The sequence below is a fragment of the Rhinopithecus bieti genome, unplaced genomic scaffold, assembly GCF_001698545.2.
Source record: "Rhinopithecus bieti isolate Rb0 unplaced genomic scaffold, ASM169854v2 scaffold_19722, whole genome shotgun sequence".
Lineage (NCBI taxonomy): Eukaryota > Metazoa > Chordata > Mammalia > Primates > Cercopithecidae > Rhinopithecus > Rhinopithecus bieti.
Window position 1 is genome coordinate 888252 of NW_016809905.1, and position 8258 is coordinate 896509.

Consider the following 8258-nt stretch of genomic DNA (forward strand, 5'->3'; position numbering starts at 1 on the left):
GTGTGGGGCCAGACTTGAGCCTGGGTCTCAGAATCTGCTGTTGGACAGAGACTGGAAAGCCCATTGCAGAGGATCAGATGAACTCCTGTGAGATATGGACAACTTTCCCTTTGGGAAGCAACTTCCCAGCAAGTAGTACTAAGCTGGGACCACAGCTAAGGAGGGGTGGAGCTGAGCCACAAGACAACTTTCAAGTCCAAACTGCCAAAACCAATGTCAGCAGGCAGATGAGCCTTCCCTGCTGAGGCACTGGTGTGCACGATTCTTCCTGCACTCCCTGGCAGACAGTTTTGGTGGCAGCCTCAAGGCCAGTAGGGGCTGTTGCCAAGTCCCTTGGGGAATGAGGCCATTTCCCCAGGCTTGACTCTGGGAGCACAGTTGATGGGTCTGCCAACTGGGTATAGGTTTGCACTCTCAAAATCACCCTCCTAGGTCTTAGGCTCCATCAGGCTTCCACAACCTTCTACCTGAATCCTGAGACTTACACAGAGACTTTTGTCTGGATGGGTGAAGAATTCTTATTGTTGGGGCATAAAAGCAGGTGACCTCCTATACCACCATCTTGCTGACATCATTCCAACCCTGGAATCTATTTATCTGCCCAGAAAATTTGCCATGATTAAAAGGTCAGTTGTTCTTCTTCAAGTAGGCTGTGGTGGTTCTATAAAACATGTCCACAAATTCTTTGAAACTCCTCCCGTTACACAGTGGAGCCTAATTCCTCTCCGTTTGAGTATGGGCTGTACTTAGTAATTTATTTCTAGTACATAGAATGTGGTAGAAGTAACAGTGTATGACTTCTGGGGGGCGGGGGTCATAAAAGGTATTGTGGCTTTAGCTTCTACCTCAGATTACTCACTCTGAAAGAAGCTACCATGTCCTGAGGACAATCAAGAAGCCCTATGGAGATGTTAATGTAGCAAGGAACTGAGGTCTCCTATGAACAGCCAGCAAGGAACTGACACCTCTTGCCAACAGCCATGTAAGTGAACCATCTTGAGCACAGATTCTCCAATGCTAGTCAAGACTTCAGGTGTCTGGAGCCCCAGCCAACATTCTGACCGCAATCTTTTGAAACACTCTTAGCCAGAACCACCTAGCTAAGTTGCTCCCAGTTCCTGACCCCTAAAATCTTTGTGAGATAATAAATTATTTTTGGTTCAAGCGCTTGTATTAGTCCATTTTTACACTGCTATAAAGAACTGCCCGGGACCGGGTAATTTATAAAGGAAAGAGGCTTACTTGACTCACAGGTCTGCATGGCTGGGGAGGCCTCAGGAAACTTATAATCATGGCGGAAGGGGAAGGGGAAGCAAGGCACCTCCTTCACAAGGTGGTGGGAAGGAGAATGAATGCAGGAAGAACTATCAAACACATAAACCCATCAGATCTTGTGAGAACTCACTCACTATCACAAGAACAGCATGGAGAAAACCGCCCCCATTATTCAATTACCTTCAGCTCTTCTCTCCCTTGACATGTGGGGATTATGGGGATTAAAATTCAAGATAAGATTTTGGGTGGGGACACAACCAAACCATATCACTGCTAAATTTTAGGGTAGTTTTATATGCAGCAATATATAACTAACAGCATGTTAGTGAACATAGCCCCAATTGTCTTGGGAGTTACTGAAATGAACACAGAAACCATTGACATAGTTCACCTAGTGACATCTTCATTTTTCATTCTAAGTAGCACATAAAACACAAACTTAAACCTTAACATTTTTTTCTCATTATACTACCAGAAATGATTTTTTATACCCCAATGACTCGTACATAACACATGCCATAGGCTAAAAAATGGCTCCCCAAATATTTCCATGTCCTAATTCCAAGAACCTGTGAATATATTATTTTACATGGTAAAAGGGATTTGGTAGATATGATTAAATTAAGAAATCTGAGATGGGGAGATTATCCTGTATTATCCAGGTGCACACAATGTTATCACAGGATCTTTATAACAAAGGAGCAGGAGAATGGAAGAGAAAAATATGACAACAAAAGCAGAGAAAGAAACAGTTTGGAAGATCTATGCTGCTGACTTTGAAAACGGAGGATGGGGCCAAAAGCCAAGAAATGCAAGCAGCCTCTGGAAGCTAAAAACAAACAACAAAAAGCAAATTCTCCCCAGTGGCCTCGAGGAAGAAATGTAGTTCTGTAACCCATTTTAAACTTCTGACCTATAGAAATGTAAGTTGGTTACAGAGACAATAACAACCTAACATCTCATTTTATTATACTTCACAGATAATTGTGTTTTTTACAAATCGAAAAATTTTGGCAACCCTACATTGAGCAGGTCTATCAGCACCATTTTCCCAACAGCATGTGTTCACTTCATGTCTCTGTCTCACATTTTGGCAATTCTCACAATATTTCAAACTTTTTTAGTATATCTATTATAGTGATCTGTGATCAGTGATCTTTAATGTTACTATTTTAATTGTTTTGGGGCACCAGGAACTGCACCCTTATAAGATGGTGAACTTACTAAGTGTTGTGTGTGTTCCACTGACTAGCTGTTCCCTCATCTTTCTCCCTCTCTTTGGGCCTCCCTATTCCCTGAGACACAACAATATTGAAATTAGGCCAATTAATAACCTTACAATCACCTTTAAGTATTCAAGTGAAAGAGTCACACATCTCTCACTTTAAATCAAAAACTAGAAATGATTAAGCTTAGTGAGGAAGGCATGTCAAAAGCAAGAAGGGCCAAAAACTAGGCCTTTGGGCCAAGAAGTTAGCCAAGTTGTGAATGCAAAGGAAAAGCTCTTGAAAGGATTTTAAAATACTACTCCAGTGAACACACAAATGGTAGGAAAGTGAAACAGCATTGTTGCTGTTATGGAGAAAGTTTTAGTGGTCTGGATAAAAGATCAAACTAGCCACAACATTCCCTTAAGCCAGAGCCTAATCCAGACACCCTAACTCTCTCAATTCTATGAAGGTGGAGAGGGGTGAGGAAGCTGCAGAAGAAAAGTCTGAAGCTAGCAGAGCTTGGTTCATGAGGTTTAAGTAAAAAAGCTATCTCTATAACATAAAAGTGCATGGTGAATCAGCAAGTGCTGATATAGAAGCTGCAGCAAGTCATCCAGAAGATCTAGCTTCATCATTGATGAAGGCGGCTACATCAAACAACAGATTTTCAATGCAGACAAAATGGCTTTATATTATTGGAAGAAGATGCCATCTAGGACTTCCAATGCCTAGGTTCGAAGTTTCAAAGGGCAGGCTGACTCTTTTGTCAGGGGCTAGTACACCTGGTGACTTTAAGTTGAAGCCAAGGCTTGTCATTCTAAAAAATCTTAGGGCCCTTAAGAATTATACTAAATCTACCCGGCCTGTGCTCTATAAATGAAACAATAAAGCCTGGATAGCAACAGCACATCCATTTACAGCATGATTTACTGAATATTTAAAGCCTACTGCTGAAACCTACTACTCAAAAAAAAAAAAAAAAAAAAAAAAAAAAAACTGGTTTATTTTAAAATATTACTGCTCATTAACAATGTAGTTGGTCACCCAAGAACTCTGATGGAGATGTACAAGATTAGTAGTTTTCATGTTTGCTAACACAACGTCTATTCTGCAGTCCACACAGCAATTTCAACTTTCAAGTCTATTTCAGAAATACATTCTGTAAGGCTATAGTTGTCATAGATAATGATTCCTTTGATGGATCTGGGCAAAGGAAATGGAAAACCTCTGGATACTTCTGGATGACTAGATAAAGAAAAAACAAAACAAAACAAAAAACCTGGAAAGGATTCACCATCCTAAATGCCGTTAAGAACATTTGTGAGGCCGGGTAGGGGCAGCGTGGCGGGTAGCCCTGTCCCTACAAAAAAATACAAAAATTAGCCAGGTATGATGGTGCCTGCCTATAGCTTCAGCAACTTGGGAGGCTGAGATAGGAGAATGGCTTGAGCCCAGGAGGTGGAGGCTGCAGTGAGTTGAGATCAGACCACTGCACTTGTCTGCCCCCTGCCCCCAAAAAGAACATTTGTGAGTCATAGGAAGGGGTCAAAGTATCAACATTGTCATGGAAAAACTCAAACTGCATTTGTCCTCTGCTCTCACACCACGACAATCAACACAGAAGACTTCTGTGACCAAATGTATGGGGGATTTTCCCCACCACCAAGAACTTGAGACCAGCTGGGTACCCTCCAATTTGATTCTGACACTACCTGGAGATAGTGTCAGTTCCCACAGGTTAAAGGCCCAGTCCCCAAGATGACTCCCTCCTCCCTCCAGACACCAGTTGCAAGTCTCTGGAACTTCTGACCAACCAGCTTCAAGTTGAGGTTCCCATGACCCCCTCTTTGGGTTCAATAATTTGCTGGAGTGGCTCACAGAACTAAGGAAACACTTACATTTACCAGTTTATTATAAAGGACATCACAAAGGATCCAGATAAAGAGATGCATAGGGAGAGGTACAGAGGAAGGAACATAGAGCTAACAGGCCCTCCCCGGGTGGTCATTCCCCAGAAACCTCCACTTGTTCAGCTATCAGGAAGTTGTCCTCTTGGATTTTTATGGAAACTTCATGACATCAGCATTCCTTCTCCCAGGCCATGGGTTGGGACCCTCTCTGAAATGAGTCTTATGATCCACAATTATAAAAGAATAAGATTAGAGTCCTGCTTTGGAGTAGGTGAAAGGAAGGCAGGTAAAAAGACGGCAGGAGAAGGTCAAAGAGATTCTGTTTCTTGTGTATGAAGACCTATAAACATATATATTTCATAACACTACAAACATTAACAGGACTTTGGAAGAAGTTGATTCCAACCCTCATGGATGACTTTGAGAGGTTCAAGACTTCGATGGAGGAAGTCACTACAGGTGTGGTGAAAATACCAAGAGAACTAGAATTAGAAGTGGAGCCTGAAGATGTGACTGCATTCCTGCAATCTCATGATTAAACTTTTAACAGGTAAGGAGGTGCTTCTTATCCTGAGAAAAGAGTTTCCTTAAGATAGAATCGGCCGGGTGCGGTGGCTCAAGCCTGTAATCCCAGCACTTTGGGAGGCCGAGACAGGCAGATCACGAGGTCAGGAGATCGAGACCATCCTGGCTAACACGGTGAAACCCCATCTAGCCGGGCGCAGTGGCGGGCGCCTGTAGTTCCAGGTACTCAGGAGGCTGAGGCAGGAGAACGGCGTGAACCTGGGAGGCGGAGCTTGCAGTGAGCTGAGATCCGGCCACTGCACTCCAGCCTGGGCGACAGAGCGAGACTCCGTCTCAAAAAAAAAAAAAAAAAAAAAAGATAGAATCTTCTCCTGGTGAAGATGCTGTGGACATTGCTGAAATGATAATAAAGGATTTAGAGTATTACACAAGCTTAGTTGATAAAGCAGTGTTTGAGAGAATTGCCTCCAATTTTGAAAGTTCTACTTCATGGGTAAAATGCCAAACAGCATTGCATGCTACAGAGAAATCTTTCATGAAAGCAAAAGTCAATTGAGGTGGCTTACTTCCTTGTCTTATTTTAAGAAATTGCCATAGCCACCCCAACCTTCAGCAACCACTGCCTTTATCAGTAAGTAGCTATCAACATCGAGGCAAGACCCTCCATCAGGAAAAAGATTAAGATTCGCTAAAGGCTCAGATGATCATTAGCATTTTTAGCAATAAAGCATTTTTTAATTAAGGTATGTACATTGGGTTTTTAAAGACATAATGCTATTGTACCGTAGGCTATAGTATAAATATCACTTCTCACCATTTTACATAATAGATTCTCGATAAACATGTATTGAGTTGAATTCCCTGCCAAAAAAAAAAAGTTTAATAGTTTGCCAAAGCATAACTTTCAAAAGCTAAATAAAAGTATTCTCTTTCAATTATATTATGAGCATGTGTCAAAATATTTATTTATCTTATTAATGAAAAGACATAGCAAGGTGGTGAAGCTGATTCAAAGGAGGATACAAGAAACTATGAACTATATAGAGTGGGGGAAAATGCTGAATTAAGACTCAAAAGTTAAATATAATATTGGTTAATGTTCTGTGTGGCAATAAAACTGTCTCCTTTGAGATGATCTTTCCTACCAAAATGAAATTAACTCCACTGGACAAAAATAATTTGCAACTTGTTAATCTTCTATAAACTAATATCTAACTTTACTGAGTCTGGTCTCATTAATAATAAACACTAAGTCAAACAAGGTTACCTCTCTGTAGAACTTTAAATGACCTTTAGGCAGGCTTGTTAGATAATGCTCTTATTACAACACTGCAAGGCACACAACAATCCTTTTTCCTTATTTCCAAGTTTTGTATAATTTTTCTAAATGGACACATTCCCACTATCTATTAGTGAGCAATAAACTACTCTAAAACTTTGTGGTTGAAATGTACATGTATATATAGCCACATGTGGTGGCATGTGCCTGAAGGCTTGGCTACTGGGGAGGCTGAGGTGGGGGAATGCCTTAAGCCCAGGAGTTTGAGGTGGCAGTGGGCTATGATTGCACCATTGCACTGCAGTCTGTCTCAAAAAACAACAAACAAAACAAACAATACAATTTGTGGCTTAAAACTACAACCGTTTTATTCTATATATGTATACATATACATAAAATACTTCTATGGGCCAGGAATTTGGGAGTAGCTTTACTAAGTGATTCTTCTGCTCTACATGGCATGGAATGGAGTCACAATGTTCGGTTGGTAGCTGAACAGGTGTGAAGAGTCCAAGACAGCTTCATACACATACTTGGTGTCTTGACTGGGATGGTTAATAAGCTACATACAGATGGACCCGCCTTCCTCTTTATGTAATTTCAGTAAATGTGATCTCTTCAGCAAAGCAGCCAGGTATTTTACATGGACTTACACTGCCAATCTTTTTAAAGGTGACCCAGAACTGGCAGAGCATCTCCACTTCCATATTCCATTAGTTAAAGCAGTTATAGCCCAGTCGAGATTCAAGGAAAAGGGAACATAGATCCTACCTCCCGATGGGAGAAGTAGCAGGGTGTGCTGGTTTGCGCCTGTAAACCCAGCTATGCAGGAGACTGAGGCCAGGAGTTTGAGACCAGCCTGGGCAACATAGTGAGACCCTGTCTTTACAAAAATAAAAAATAAATGAGCTGGGTATAGTGGTGTGTGCCTGTAGCCCCAGCTATTCAGAAGGATGAGTCAGGAGAATCTCTTGAGCCCAGGGGTTTGAGGCTGCTGTGAACTATAATCACACCATTGCACTACAGCCTGGGCAACAGAGTGAGACCCTACCTCTGAAAAGTAAATAATAAAAACTAATCAGTTAGTTATTAAATGTGAGAACTGTTAAAGAATTTGTGGCCATGTTTAGTCCATCACAAATTTTGCCTTGTAAAGTTATTTTTATTATATGGGTAAATCTTTTCCCCTAAGATCTGTTGCACTAAGGGTTCCCATTACTTTCTGGGAGGTTTGTCATAACTTTTTTCACTACATGAGAAATGACCCCACTACTCTTTTCTCCCTCTATAACCCTGCAAGCACTAATGGACAATGTGGGGTTTCAAAGTGTAGTCACAGAACTAGTAGCATCGGCATAATGTGGCAACTTGTTACAAATACAAATTCTCAGGCCTGACTTCCCTCCTACTGAATGTGAAACTCTGGGGATAGTCTATGTTTTAACAAGCCATCTTGGCAATTCTAAATGCATGCTAAAGTTTGAAATCAGTGTTTTAGAGATGTAAGTTACTTGATGAAAATATCTGAAACTAGTCTCACAAGAAAGTAAATTTTATGTCATTTTTTTTTACATTTAGAAAAGAACAGGCCAGGTGTGGTGGCTCACGCCTATAATCCCAGCACTTTGGGAGGCCGAGACAGGAGAATGGCATGACACCAGGAGGTCGAACCTCAGTGAGCTGTGATCATGCCACTGTACTCTAGCCCAAGTAACAAGAGTGAGACCTTGTCTGGTTAAAAAAAAAAAAAAAAAGTAAAAAAGAAACAATGTATAGTCTGTAAATACTATAATGGCTTACAGAACCTCCAGAAAGCACAGATAATGACAAAGAAAGCTGGTGTGGTGGCTTTTCTCTAGCTGATGGCCTTCCTCAGCTGTCAATAACCTTTCCCACATACTTGGCATGCAGGAGACACCTCCCTTCTCCCACCCACTCAAGGGACACTTCCCAGAGGCATCACACCTTATGTCTAAAGAACTACCTGTGAAAAGAACTTGTACCTTCTCCATCTTAATAATGGGCCTATTAAGCAGCTCAAATATATATATATATTAT